Source organism: Larimichthys crocea, chromosome IV, assembly GCF_000972845.2.
Source record: "Larimichthys crocea isolate SSNF chromosome IV, L_crocea_2.0, whole genome shotgun sequence".
Lineage (NCBI taxonomy): Eukaryota > Metazoa > Chordata > Actinopteri > Sciaenidae > Larimichthys > Larimichthys crocea.
In genome coordinates this window covers 467,934-483,446 of record NC_040014.1, presented here as the reverse complement: position 1 = coordinate 483,446, position 15,513 = coordinate 467,934, and the positions used below count along the sequence as shown (strand labels likewise).

General features: G+C 38.7%; 1 protein-coding gene across 2 annotated transcripts in view; it reads right to left on the bottom strand.

Moving 5' to 3' along the window:
• si:dkey-247m21.3 (5-hydroxytryptamine receptor 4) overlaps positions 1-13,677 on the bottom strand; it is a 46,185-nt gene extending 32,508 nt beyond the window's left edge. The window contains exons 1-2 of one of the 2 annotated variants that reach the window (XM_027278560.1): positions 13,468-13,677; positions 4,449-4,490 (exon numbers count right to left, since the gene is read on the bottom strand). The gene's annotated coding sequence lies outside the window, so the exon portion shown is untranslated. The remainder of the gene's footprint in view (positions 1-4,448; positions 4,491-13,467) is intronic. The other variant, XM_019260089.2, reaches the window with a different exon arrangement.
• Between the last annotated feature and the right edge of the window lie 1,836 nt (positions 13,678-15,513).

Sequence of the window (15,513 nt, the reverse complement as noted above, 5' to 3'; positions counted from 1 at the left end):
AAGGCTTTGATGTAAGTTTCATTTATCGCTTTATTTCATTTTGACACTTTTCTAAAAATCCACCATTTACTGGACTGAATCTTGGCACAGAAGTATTTGACTTGTCTCATATCAGATTAAAGACAGTTATATTATGAGTCTGTAAGACTGGTCTTGATTTGCTTTTCTAGTCCCTAGAGACAAAAAGACTGAGAACCTCTGTTACAGTCAACAGTCAGCTTTTCCAGTTCTGACTTGTCTAGACTCTTTAGACATATACATAACATTCACAAAGTTATGAAAATATATGCCTGCTTTTTTTTTTTTTTTCAAATGTCCTGAAATTTGAGCTGAAATTATGTTCAAAACAGAGGTGACAAGAAGAGTTGAGGGTGTATTCTCGGCTTGAATTTGAGGAAAGCACAGAAATAACACAGCCCAGATACATTACACCAAAGCCTCACTATACTTGGCGAAGGTGCATATATAATATCTGTTCTTACAAGGGCTACTCGACACTATGTTCTTTTTCAGGATCATGGACAGATTATAAAATACCTTCATCATCTTTGGTGGTTAAGTACACACACAGATGTTTTATGATTTCTTAATCCTGTGATTTCAAACCATAGACAGGATAGACACTGGACATCGTATCCATGAGGTCACGAAGAGCAGTTGTGATGCTCAGAATATGTTGGCTATGGCTGCCGGCACCTTGGTAGTCCTCCCTTTGCTGCCTCCCGTGTAATCTAAAAATTGGTAAAGACGTGGGTTGTTGGTGGACCTGAGGCAGGCTGAATGACGCCTGTAATGGCAGTACAGTTTTGTACCAGACTGTAACATGTTTATTCCTGCTGTGAAGTTAGGCATTTTAATATGGGGGTTTATTTTTACTCATTTTGCAGCCAGTTTCAAGTGGCTGTTTGAGGAACTGCATTTTTTGGCATTACTGCATTCTGTTTTTCAGAGGGTACATGGAAAGATTATGGAAGTACTTAAGCCTAATACTTAGCTTAACATTTTAATTGTGCTTTGATTAAAAAAGACAATGTGTTCAGAAGAAGAAAAGAAAGACATTTGATTGCAAATTGGTGCGGCACTGATCATTTAATATATTTATTGTCATAATAACCTCAAGTACTCAAGATCACCTTAACTCAGAGTAAGTCATGACCAAGCCCAGAAAGCATTGAGTCCAGAATTTATGTACTGTTGAGTATTTTCTTTTGGACACTGTATTACACTTTATTACAGAAGATTTGGCTGACATCTCCTACCACACAGCCACAGCTTCTCCTGCTGTCTCCCACATTCACTTCTGTGGTGTGTTTGTGAAGGGGTGGGGGTGGGAGGGGGCTAGGAAGTGTGACAACGGTTAAGAATAACAACATTAGAAAAGAGTTATCATATGAGTTATTAGTTGAATTTGAAGTATAAAACATGAAAGACTAAACAAATCCAACAATGGACAGGCTATTTATTGATATAACTGCAGTTGGTCTTGAGCAGTGTTAAATCTTTTTTGTCTGAGACATGACAAGAGTGGAAATGCAGTTGATTTAGAGATGAGGCCAAGACCTTCTAAAACCGGTCCCAGTCTCAAGAACAACCTCAAGTTCTACAACACTGATAACCAGAAAACTACCACCTACAACAGGCTTAATGCACCAACCTGAGTCAGCTGTAACATCTGAACACCAAAAGGTGTTGAGTTTATTTGCAAGCAGAGAAGTTAAAATAGAAGGTTTAAAAGTGGTTGGTAAATAGTTGAAACATCCAGCTTCAGCTCTCCACTAACCTCCATCTTAAAATCCAAATCAGTCTCTACATGAAGGTATTCAATGGCGGTGTACTTGATGATTCAGTTTGTGAATGAACAAAAATAGCTTGATAGAGCCTGTCAAATCCTCCTTACTTTTACTCCTGGCCAATAAGCAAATGCCAAAAAAAAAACCCTAACAAGTACCTAATCTGAAGCGCACTGAGGCTTTTAGGGGCCCCAGAACCCTTAGGCACTTGGGCCTGTACGTGCATCCATGATTAGGACACAAAAACACTGATTATACACACAGTAAATATAATTAAATGTCAAGTTGCTGAAGGAATAATTCAGCTCAACAATGGTGCACAGATTGGATGTTGTTCAGCTTTGTATTTTCATTACAACACCCAGTTTTCAACAGCACGCTGAAAAATGACTGATTGCTGTTTGCATCTTAAATTGTCCGTAGAGAAAACTGTAATAATCATTATCCTCTTGCTCTCTCTCACACACAGAAATCATCACTGGACAACAAAACTAACACTACCCACTATCAAACTCACTGCTCACTCAGTTACTCACACATCAGAATCTAAGGAATGAGAAAATATTTGCTCAATCTGAATTTCAACGATAGGAAAAAAAAAAGAGAAAGAGAAAAGAGTGAGAAGGGAGAGGAGCTATGTTTCTGACAGATTGCTGTGGTTCTGCTGTGTGATGTGTGTCCAGGGAGGCGTGTTTTCACAGCTCACCGTGTCCATTTCACATCTGACTGATACGAAGCTGAACTGAACAGAATGAACTCTAGACAGCAGTGAGCAGGAAAAGACTAGGATGCTTTATGACTTATGTTTAGGCTGTCCTGATTATGAATTAAAAAAATATTCAGATATGGTCACCCCTTGCCCATTTTCACAACTTTAAACTCACCAAACCTAATAAAGACTTTTAGTACTAACGTAAGAGTTGACAGCTGAAAAACTGCAGGAATTAATTTAATGTTGTGTAACTTTGATTAGTGTAGCTCACAGGTAGGGTGGACTTTTAGTCAACTGAGATTATCATCTACTGACTACAGCCCTAGTAAAGATTCAAATAAAATCCAACGATTTTCCCATTCATTTGAGTTGGGGTAGTGTGTTTTGCATGTGGCAGAGTTCCCTGTGGTGGAGATGTTGAGCACGGCCTATCAGACAATATGACCGGTCTCCTCTACGGTCAGCATGAAATATCACGGAAACTGAGCGCTATCCAGGTGGATTCATGGACTAAACTCTGATACTCTACCTGTTGCGTTCTGGCATGATTTATTTAATGTACCAGCTTCTTCTTCATGTTTGTGTCTTGCTTGCAGTATATGCTAAAAAAAAATACTGACACAGAAATGTATCCATGGCTGTGTCCAATGGTTTGAGAAAGAGAAAGAAAGAGAGGGACAGAGCAAGCATCTGTTGAGTGACATACAGTGAATGAGAGTGAGGGAGCACCGGTATCGATAAAGTCGGTTAATCAGCGGAATAAAAAGTTATTTTCTGATTGTTTGATAGCGGTTACGTTCAGCACAAGTAAGCACACCCACAGCAGCCCCTTCATCCCCCAAATACCACAGTTCATGGTGTTCACAATGATAATGGTGATATTTAGCGCGTGATGTTTAACATATTAACATATCTACTACATGTGTTGGTTTAGATCAGTGGTTCTTAACCTGGGTTTGATCGAACCCTAGGGGTTCGGTGAGTCGGTCTCAGGGGTTCGGTGGAGCCTCCGCCCTGGAATTTTTTATACCATTTGTTACAACATATCTTTGTGAGCAATCCAACATATCTTTGTGAGCAATCGTTTTCAAGGATGCTGGACATAAAAACTAAGAAAAGGAACAGACTTTGCTGTGAAAATGACATGACATTGGCACTTGCCAAGCATATCTGAACTGGTCTCTCAGTTGGGGTTCGGTACCTCCAACAAGGTTAAGAACCACTGGTTTAGATAGATAGATAGATAGATAGATAGATAGATAGATAGATAGATAGATAGATAGATAGATAGATAGATAGATAGATAGATAGATAGATAGACAAGGTAGGAGGACTGACTGACTGAGTCATTTGATGTGAGCTGTAATCAGAAGCTCACTCACCATCTGGGAAACTTCCTGATCTACAGGGCAGCACAAACGGTCAACCTAATGCACTAAATGTCTTTCAACATGTGTTATGAAATCAGTGAGAAGACACATTTCTTTCTTTGCCACGACTTTGATCCTTTGGCTTGATACTTCACTCATTGTATAAAGCTATTTTTACTTTTATATCAAGGGATTTCATCCACCTGTGTATAGAGGACACTCCTCTCCTTAATTCAATTAAACAGTAGAGTGACTATTGTATCAAATAAAAAGCTCTTTAACTCTCCACTCACTTGTTTTTCTAGTCAGGTGGGAAGTAAATAATTCTCACATAATCTCACACCTCAGATTGTGAGAGGGCTGAACTCTGTGTGAGCGTGTGTGTGTGTGTGTGTGTGTGTGTGTGTGTGCTCATATGCACATTTGTTTGTTTGTATGTGGAGGAGGAGTCTTTGGTGCTGTTGCCAAGGAGACTGAGAGGTATCATGCTCCACAGACTGTTTTCCTGTAATTTTAAATGTTTGAGTAAGAGAGGCTGCCTCTTAAACAAACTACTGCCAGGGCAAGTGCTCTCACCTGAAGATGTGCTGTGAAGTGTGTGTAGAGTCTGTGAAGTAGCTGTTGATCAGCGTAGATGTACATAAGAGGGGAAGATGAAAAGAAGAAGCCTTGGTCATATTTTACATTTTTATTATTATCAACAAAAGACCAAAACTGAACTGATTCCACCTGCCTGTGTAGCCAGATCCTTACATAGCTTACTCTTATTAGACCACTGTTGTCAAAAAGCATATCAACAAGCACCCACATGTTCCTCTATTACCAACAACAAACATGTAGTTTTAGTCCCAAATGTAGTGGCCTGGTGTGTGCAAAAGCTCACTGGAACACCAAATGTGTATTAATTCACCACTGAAAATAGTAAAAGTATATATTTATGACACTTTTGTAAAGATGTATGTCCTCAATAGGGACTAAAGGACTTTCTGTGTGCTACAGACAGGGTAGACTGAGAAACCGTTGGTTTAGGTCTTTTCTTGGGATCATTTGCTTTGTTTGGTAATTCCTAGACGTCCTACTATTGTAAGCATGCAGTTTGTGTAGTGCATACAGTAGAGTGATAGTGATGATACAATAAGAGCAAGATAGTCAAGCAAAATAGCTTTCTTCAAGCTGTTGTGTAGAGCTACAAAGAAGCTCGCCCAAATAATGGCACTGCAAACAGCTCTTTCTTTCAGGTCTGTCAATACATTTTGGAGTGTGTCTTTAAACCTTTGCCAGTTTTTATTGGGTGGTATGATCAAGACTCACTGTTGAAGTTGTTTACTCATATTTTAAGATCTGGAAGCATTACTTCTTTTTCCAAATGCACTTAGAACCTCATATAATAGCACTGTGTTTTTATTCGTTAAAGAGCCACCCGCAAACCCTACACAATTTCAAATTTAGCTCACTAGGTTTGTCCTAACTGGTCACTGGTCCCCAACTATGAGGAAAGTCAAAAGAGTAACCACTGGCGTCACCAAATCTATCAGGATTCTAACTTTACCACAGATGCTGCCATCAATTTCCTAACTTTCAAAACAAGTAGAGTTTTGGATAGTGTCCACAAAACCAAATATTTCCTCCCATCTTACTGTGGGTGCTCACTGGGATCAAAACATCACCGCTTTTACACTTTTTTTTCTTTTATTTCATGTCTTGTGAAACTTTTGAAATGTTTGTTGCTGTTTTTTAAGTAATATTTAAGTCATAATGCATTATACATGAAGACAGAGGCATCACACCGTCACAAGTTCAGAGGCTCTTCACTTCAATTGACTTGGACCTTGTGCCTTTGGAAAGATGACAAATATATTTTGCCACTATTTTTTATGTCTGCAGAACTTAAAGAGCAAAAAACAGAAAGCAGAACCCCCTGTCAGTTTAACTCAGGAATGATCAGACAGAAAGCAGAACCCCCTGTCAGTTTAACTCAGGAATGATCAGACAAGAGCAAAACACCATCCGGTCTTTCACTCTGTCTCTCTCTCTAACACACACACACACACACACACACACACACATACACACACACACAGGAAACAGAGAAAGTGGAAAAATGACAAAAGTGTAAAGTTTGCTCAACAACCAAATGGTTTGGGACGGCAATCAAAACCATAATATAACTCCCCACCAGCAGCAGCAGCCGGCACACCAACACACAATGTGAACAAACTATGTAACACTAAACCCTTGACTGCAACCAATACACATTAAATTCTTAAATCTGCAGAGGAAAGAGCATTTAGAGTGTGCTCAAAGTCAGTGAAAACCTTCAGTGGAAAAACAACTTAAGTGGTACTCTCAGATCCTCGTTCTCATGTCTCCATTCTTGTTGCTCAGCACTTGTTAATGCTGTGTTTCTGATGTGTTGTTTTCTTTTTCACTGTGGGGGATCAGCTGTCAATCAAACAAATGTTTTCTGCCTCTGCCTCTGTTGATATAGTGTTTTGTATAGATGATTCTCCTTTCTCTCTTTGGCAACATCAAACCAGGTGGTGTACATCCAGACAGAATAGAGCTGGGTCAGTTTCGGGTTTTGCCTAGTGGTACAATTCAGTATTATTGATCTCGCCAAGTCTTTCCGCAGAAGTCTCATCCTCACAGTGACATTGTGGAGAAATTTGAACAAATCCCAGCTAATTCTTGACTGCTGGCTTATATTATATTTATTATAGCAAGATGGCTTAGAACATACAACATATACATACTACTTGTAGTTATCAAGAGTTGCATTTCTCCTCTTTTAGTAGAGGGTAGCTGTTTCCTTCCACCTGCAGACCCTGCACCACATGTCCTTGACAAGTCTCTCCACTGAACACAGAGACCAAACTGTTACAATCCCTTAATGAAACTGGTAAGCAACAAGTCAACTCCCAAACTGTTGTGAAGTAGTAACTGTAATTAACTGTAACTACTGAATTTCAAACTGCAATCCCTCAGCCTACTTGGTATTGAAAAAGCAACTTTCCTAGTATTCTCTCAACATAAAGAAGAGTTGTTTTTCAGAGGATGCGCTACCAGAACAAAATGTTAAAAAAACTTTTATATAAGTCAAAATGGGCACTTGTCGGTCGAGAAAAAGACAGAATACCCTTACTGCACCCCTGAGGGGAATAATTCATCTATAGGTGTAGGACATGTGGATGTTTCTGCAGTGACAGCGATGCACCTTGAACTCAAAACCCTCTGGTCCATCAGCCTAAAATAGTTGCTGTAATGACAGATCCTGTTGGGCAAGGTCTGCTCATTAACTCATTATCTCGAACCAGGGTCTAATGTTAAGATTAGATCAAATACATGCCATCTTCTGCTCAGCTTGCTGTCTTCTTGAGTCAACACAGGCTCTGTAGAAGTGGCATGTGAAGTGTAAACAGGACAGGTAATCTGGTAGGAACTACTAGTCTATGTGACACAGTCCATTTTCCAGGCTGAAGATAGCTGACAGCTAAAAAAAGAGGAAGCCCTTGATTAGTGCTTCCTTTAATTTAATTTCATTTGTCTTTTCTTTAACTAAATAAATAAAATCATCATAACATGTTTACCATTTTAAGCACAGGAGTAAAAAAACAATTCTGAAGTGTGAAAAACAGAAATGATTTTCTATCATCTACAATCTTTTCCTGTCTGTGAAGATGATTGCATGTGATTATACAGTATTTTCTTAATAATAACCCCCAGAAAGAATAGTTGTTGCCATGGTAACAGCTAGAGGGGGTCGGAATAAACAATATTTAAAAAAAGCCACAAGTCACAGCATTTTATATCCAGAAATTGTCCGACCAGCAGTGCACCCAATAAATTTCCTGCTCCAACAGAGTTGAACAAAGCCTCCAATTTATCCTCAAATCAATAGTGTCACCTACAATTACTGAATATTCAAAACCCCATCATTTTTCCTAATTTTCTCCCTCGGTGAAGAGGCGCTGACTTTTCCATATGCTCACAACTCACACTAGTCTGCTGCACGCATGAGTCACATGTAACTCTGAGTGGATGGGGCATGTCTTCTGAATAAAGCTGTGTGGGTGACAGTAATAGGTTGTGAGCAAGTGGGGTTAAATGGAGAATGACTACAGAATAATGTGAATAACACATAAACATATGCATGGAAGCAAACACACACACACAATAAAGCTACATGTATGTGAAAGACAGGAAGGCTGTGGAAATAAAGTGTCTACCCGTGGCCATCACCAACTGTTTGCCTCCCAGAGGATTTAGTTAGGACTGATCAGTTTTCCGCTTTCTCATAGCACCACGCTCCACATCATTATCTCCTTCTGCACATGCTCTGCCAGGAAATCATGTTTAAAATACATTCAAGGAAACAATTATATGACAACCAATAGAAAAGAAAACAACAAAGCACCAAGCAAGCAACATAACCAACTGCTATATTTAAAATGTTGTCCTTCATCAATTCACTCAGATTTAATGGTTAACTTGATGTTTTGCATCAACATACCTATGTGCAATTATTAAAGAAAAACTCCAAGGAACATTTCCATGTGATAATATTTAACTGAACTTATCTAGTTTTGTCCAGCACCAGTGAAAAGATGAACATGCAACAAACTCAGTAAAAAAGATATTTGTTCTTGGAAAAGGAAAACCCTGTCATTCTTTTACCTGCTTCTTTCATTAAGTAACTTGTAGCAGAGATATTTGGCACACAATGATTCGAGCTGCATTAGGACGTAAACATAACACCTAGACATACCAAAGTCCAATTATTAAAAAAAAAAAAACTTCACCTACACATGATGTGTTGGGCTGGCAGCCAAAGAATTTCTGAACACAACAGCTGATTATTATCTGTGTTGGAAATACAGGAGGAACTTAGGGTTTGTGTTTGTTCATCAGTATGTGGGGTATTAACCCTCATACACAAGGTAGCCAGTGAATGTCTTTCCACCCCATCCATCAATTTTCCATGCTTGGATGCCACGTTCCATGTGCTCATTATCAGGGGGCTGGAGCCAATCCCAGTTGACATTGGGCAAGAGGCAGTGTGCACCCTGAACAAGTAGCCAGTTCATCACAGGGCAGACACATAGAGACAAACCGGACAAATGCTTGCATCCACACCTATGGGCAATTTTAGAGTCATCAATTAACCTGCATGTATTTGGACTGTAGAAGGACCAGAAAGACCAGGAATTACGAACTTTGGCACCACTATGCCACGCAGAGAAGCCTAAAACGCATTAAATTAACACACAAGGGAGTGGCTTGAATATTTTCCGACTGTAAGGGTAAATGATAGAACAGTTATAGTAACAGTTTTAGCTTCAGCGGATCTGCAGAACATCTGATGATAATTCACCATTAAGCCACGTTGGCTGCCTGCAATGCCAATCACAGAAACACTGTTTCTCATTTCGTGATAGTGCAACTGCAACTTTATTTAAGTAAAAAAAAACCTGTTCACCAAGCTGGTACAATGTGAAGAGGGATTGTGCAAAAGAAATTCCTATTTTAATATATTTCTTGTTCGACCAGTCCAACAGTCCAAAAGCAAATGAGTTTGACAAAAACAGCAAATCCTTGTTTTTGAGAAGTGGTAACCAGTGAAAGTTTCGCATTTTTGCTTGATACATGACTTAAATGATTAACAGATTATTCAAATTGTTGATGGTTCAGGGCGGCGTTTAGCTCAGTTGGTAGAGCAGCTGCTCCATGTGCGAAGGTTCAGTCCTTGCTGCGGAAGCCCAGGGTTTGAATCCGACGTGTGGCTCTTTCCTGCATGTCATTCCCCGTCTCTCTCACCACATTCCTGTCACTCTTCAGCTGTCTCTATCAAAATAAAGCTTGAAAAGGCCAAAAATAATAATAATAATAAAAATTGTCGAGGGTTCAAACTTTCAGGACTACCTCGTATTACTTTTTGTGTAAAACTTATATAAAATATGTATCTCTCATATGCTAGTCAAAATAAATTTGAACCTATTACCTTGCTACAACAATTCCACATTTCTCCTCTGTACACCTGTTGAGCACTAACACATGTTCAGGTATAGGTAGTTGTGTGTATGTCAGTGGGTGGGGTTACAGTCGGTCATTAGTTGCTTTTTCACACTGGATAAAAATAAACAGCTGCAAATGGCTTCCTAATGAGCCCTATTATGTTCAATGATGCTGACTGTGTTTAGGCAAACCACGGAGTAAAGAAAAGCTGGCTATGTATTTTCATTCTGTATCTGCAACAGGGCAGATAGAGCTTATGTCAATGTTGACAGCACTGTGTTGAATTTACTACAGCCCATAATCTAAGATAACGTATCTCCATTGATAACCAAGAGGCAAGAACTTAGTATAGACGGATATGTTGCTTTAGGTGAGGTGACATTGATAATGAATAAGGCCTGGGTAGCCCTGGGAATCAGTCTAATGAGTTGGCATCGATACAGGCAGCCTAAAATTAGCCTGAAGGCGGCGTCTCTTTCCTAAATGTCTACAGGGAGTGGCTAATAAGGACAGCACAGTGGGCGATAGCAGGGACAAGAAGTTAACTGTTTCTGGTAGAGGCAGAGACCAGGGCCAAAATCACTTTTTCTGTGACTAATATTGTTTTACCCTCATTTGCTATGGGCAGGTTATTTGAGCACATTCACTGTCTCTCAACACCAGTTTGTTTCACCTGCATGATTCATTTACCGGTGTTCATACCTGGAAAGTGTCCAGGGCTATTAGTCTGTTTATGGCTGCTAGCCAGTGTTGGAGTTGTGCCTTGCTTAGGGTTTCAATTTTTGGATGAGGCAGGAATGTTTATTTTCTTAGATAATCGAAATCTAATTTTAATTTGATCCAGATTCATAAATAAATAACAATAAAGTGTCTAATAATAGTGAATCAGTATGACTTCTTGTATTCAAAGAATTGCCTTTTACTTCTCCCCAGATACTGCCAGAGGTTAGACAGTTAGGCCTTTTTATTCATGGGAAACAACTTAAGGGAAGATGAGTGATGGGGATCTATTGGTTCTTATTGTCAATGCTGGACCAATGCTATGTGTTTAAAGGATTATATGATGTGGACTCCCATGTAATATGTTTTGTATATGTGGACAAGCCAAAAAAAAGTTGGCAATCTAATTCTGGTTTGGATAACATTAACTGAGAATAGGATCCATGTGAAGAGAAAGCAATGAAAGTGATTTATTATCAAGGAGGGGATTTAAACAATGACCTAGAGAATTGCTATTGGATCACATCACCATCAGGCTTGTTTGAAAATGCTACATCCTTTGTGATAGTTTGGACATATTCCAGTCTAACCAAACATAAGTCATCCCTTCTTAATATCTGTAATGCTTTATGCTTTAAGGCCTCGGGCTATGGACTATGGGTCAAAATGGTAGTCTTGTTAAGCTGCCATGTAATTTTGATTATGTTTTATTTATCACTAAAATGGGAAATGGTTTAGTGAGATGAGTGAATGAGACCCTAAATCTGATGTCCATATTTGCCATTTTACTAGCAAAATACCTGTTTTATGCAAAAATGCCTTAACCTTAATGAAAACAACAACAAAGGGCTGGATGAAATATCAACAAACTGATATGCAATATCATATAATATATGCAAATTCTTCCAGAAGGAAAAAGACAATTTTATGTATATTTTCAAAACAGTAATGGAGAAAATTGTAAATCAACAGGAAAATACATAGTAAGGGTGTCTTTGTCTTTGACTTTATGTGGTTACAGTAGTCATCCACTGTTTTGACATAAAAATGTTCCATCAATTCATGCTGATGTCATTTTGTAGCACTGAATGGTCCAGTGTGGAACATTTAGGGGAATCTATTGGCAGAAATTAATATAATGAGTAGGTTTTCATTAGCGTGTAATTACCAAAAAATCAGTCATTGTGTATTCATTACAACGTAATGAGATGTTTTTATCGTCAGAGGGAACGGCTAATGGATAATTCAATGTTAGCTGTGTTCTCAATAAAATAAAAAAAAGGGAAGTTGGAGTGATGTGCCTCAGTGACCCTGGAAAACTTTTACTTTCAATAAATTAATGTATACATGCTCACAACTTTTCTCAGAAGTTCTTTCACAACTTGTCTCTCTCTCTCTGTTTTGATCCGTCTTTTTATCTCCTCTGACACACAAACACACACACATGCTCACACAGTGTAAACAGTACAGTATATCAAGGCAGTTACTGTTGTACAGAACTATTACAATGTTTACCATCAATTACAAGCTTAATCAATTGTAAAGCGGCTAAATATACAACAGCAGCAGTAGTAACTGCCTACCACTGCTGAAGTGCATTTGCCTTATTGGATGACACGTGCGTATATGAGCTTATGTGTGTTTTGGGTGGATAGAATAATAGGTGTGTGGGGGGTGAGGGTGAGGGGTTCATGTTTCCGACAAACTGTACTATAATAAAGTAACAAGGACGGAGAAATTGCAGCACGTCTGCAATGAAATGTCAGCAATCAGTTCACGGTGTTCAGGATAATTGAACAACAGCAGACCTTTTCATGTGTCCTGACAGCACAACAAATATTTTTTTGAGACGATGACATGAAACAAACACCTACTAATATTTCCATGGACCATACCCAGGAGTGACTAAGCAGATGCCCCTCAACTCTCTATTTTTTCCACCTTCTATGCACATCTACAGTATATTTACCCATCCATGCACACACCTGTCATAAGACCTTATCACCCACAAGTGATAAGACCTGAAGTTCAACTCAAGTTTAAGCACTTATTTCTAAGAATTTGTACTAGTTATGAAGCAAAACCCAATATGTCTTAATGGGATATTGTCCAACTATAGCTTATTAACTTCTGCTTCTGTGCACCTATCTCAAAAATAAAAGCTAAACTATTTCCCAGTATAATATTTCTACAATACACCTGCACATTATATTTATGTCTGCATAAAAGTCTCAGAACCGGCACATTTAGATGTTTTGATAGAAGGAATTAATCAGATAATAACAAATAATGCCATTACAAGTGGCGAAATCAGGGACATCGACCAATTCAATTAAATCAGGTAAATTGTTAACAGTTTAATAGTACCAAACGGATGTTCAGTGTCCTCTTTGACAGAACATCTTACTATATGTAATGACCATCACATGTAGTTCAAAGGTCATCCTTATTCTTTACAAATGGGTAAACTGTATTATAAATCTGAGACAAGAGTCAAGAAATGAAGGATCATTTTAAATAGCCAAAACAGTGTGTTGCATTTGATGTGTGCATAGGGAAAGGATGAATCCACCACTCATATAACCTGCTGCTGTATTACTGTCAATAAATTTATGTGACAAATAATAATAATAATAACAATAATAATAATAATAATAATAATAATAATTTAAAAAAAATACAATTACTTAGTGAACTGGCAAATGAGCAGAGAACTGACTAATTCAAGTTGTGTTCAAGTTGAACTCGACACATCAAAACATGCCTCTGTTAAGTGTAATCCCTCTTAACATTTTTCCTATTACTTCTTTCCTTCTCCTGTCTGTTAAACTTTTCAAAAATGAAGTCCATGTAACACGCTCACCTGTGCCGGCTTCCTCGCCTCCTTTCCTCCAACCCAGGCGCACCAAACCGTGCTCGTGGCTCTCACTCTCCGGTTGAAATGAAGAAAAGGAAAAAAAAAAAAAACACCGCGTGCTAGCAGAGTCGAGTTGCAGATGAGTGACACTGGACGTGTGCCATTTAGATGGAGGAAAAGAGAAGAGAGGGAGACGGAGAGAGGTGATCGATGCTGCCATCTAGTGACCTTATAGTGCAATGAGACAGGTGGATACATCCAGGGGCCTAGTCCAGAGTGTTCATTGGTTAAACTAACATTGTGTGACTTCTCTATCATAAAATTACACATTTTGAATCGTTGCATTTTGTGCTGTGGTTATGGTCAAGAAGCAGAACCTGCAAGAAGTATGCAACAATTAATGACACTAAGATGTTTAACTTATTTTGGTGAAACTGGGTCATTTATTCCTGATGCACAGTAAATGTCTTCTAACTATAGTTGGTGTTAGCAAATGTTAGAGTTCAGGGCAATGTAGGAGTGTTACTAACACTTGCCTGTGATACAAACACTAACACTGTGTTAGGTGGAGGTTTTCAGGTCTGGGGTGTGGGAAAATGCCAAAAGGAACCTGAGTCACTGTCATGCCAGAACTGGAGCTGGCCAAGCAGACACTGTAACCTTGCTCAACAGCCTCTATGGACTTAATGTCTTTACTGAGGCAAAAAAGACCAAAGGTGACATTGACAGAGGAAACTAGGAAAAGAGAAAAAAAGAGACTGGAACTGGTATCAACAGCACTTGGATGCAAAACTAGACTAATGACACCACTTGAGTCTCTCTTTGTAGTAATGTGTTTAAAGGGAAAGTGGATCTTCTATACTTTTCATAGCATCAATAAATCCCATAAAGAGCAAAACCAATAATGAGACCAACCAATGGGGTGAAAACCACAGGACAGGGAAGTCAGAAAGTATTGAGAGACAGACTAATGCAATATAAATGTGATACAGGATATGAGCAGTCTTAACTGCACAAATTGTCACAGGGATGTGCACTGTGTACTTTTTGACACAGGGCCACTCTCCAGGAAATGTGTAGAAAATAATGACTCAAGAACCAGTTTAAAACAGCCACAGCCAATAGCTTTATATTGACATTGGATTGTGACATGACATGGCTTACAGTGTATTCCTGCTGCCCCTAAGTGGTCAAAAGATGTATTGCAGGGTTTAAGATATCAGTTGTTGATGTTGGTCTTTAGTTAGTGCATCAAGCTCGACAGATTCAAACACACTGCTCTCAAGGGTCCGAACAGAAATTGATTCCCTTTACTGTAATTTCCTATCCTTTACATACTCTGCAAAGAACATCTTGGTTAAGATGACAATTCTTTCAATCTTGGATTATTGTGCTTCCAAAAATCTTCTCAATAACCGAGACATCATCTACCATACTGCTGTTTTCGTTGTCCCCGGTGCTCCTTCAAATGCTCATCGCTGTAACCTACAACTCTTTAGTCAACTGGCCATCATTGTATACAAGGCGACAGTTCCACTGGTATCAGTACATGTACAAACTTTCATTGGCAAAACCCTACCATATCTCTGCTCCCTCCTCGGTGTTGCCAGCAATAACCAGAATTTACTTTCTATCAAATTCATTAGTCTGGTCGTTTCTGAAGTTCGCACCTCCTTTGGCCATTAATCATCACAGTTTGTTGCTGCTAGTAAGTGGAACAATTTGCAAAAGATGGTGAATCTTTATTCTGTTATGATGAGAACATATTATAAGCAATAGTTTCTGATCACTGCACCTGCTTTTTAAATCTGCTCCACTGGATAACAGTATATAGTTCTCCACTGTATATATTATGAAGTTTTAATTTGTAATTTAATTTTGTACAAGCTGTAGACTTATATATTTTAATGTCTCTTACTGACTTGCCTCCTTGTGAGAACTGGATCTCAATTGACTTATGTGACCTTCCTAACATCGCTTTCAACATGGGTGGCCTCCAGGGTTGGGTAAGATTACTTCATAAATGTTGTAACTGAATACAAATGACATGGC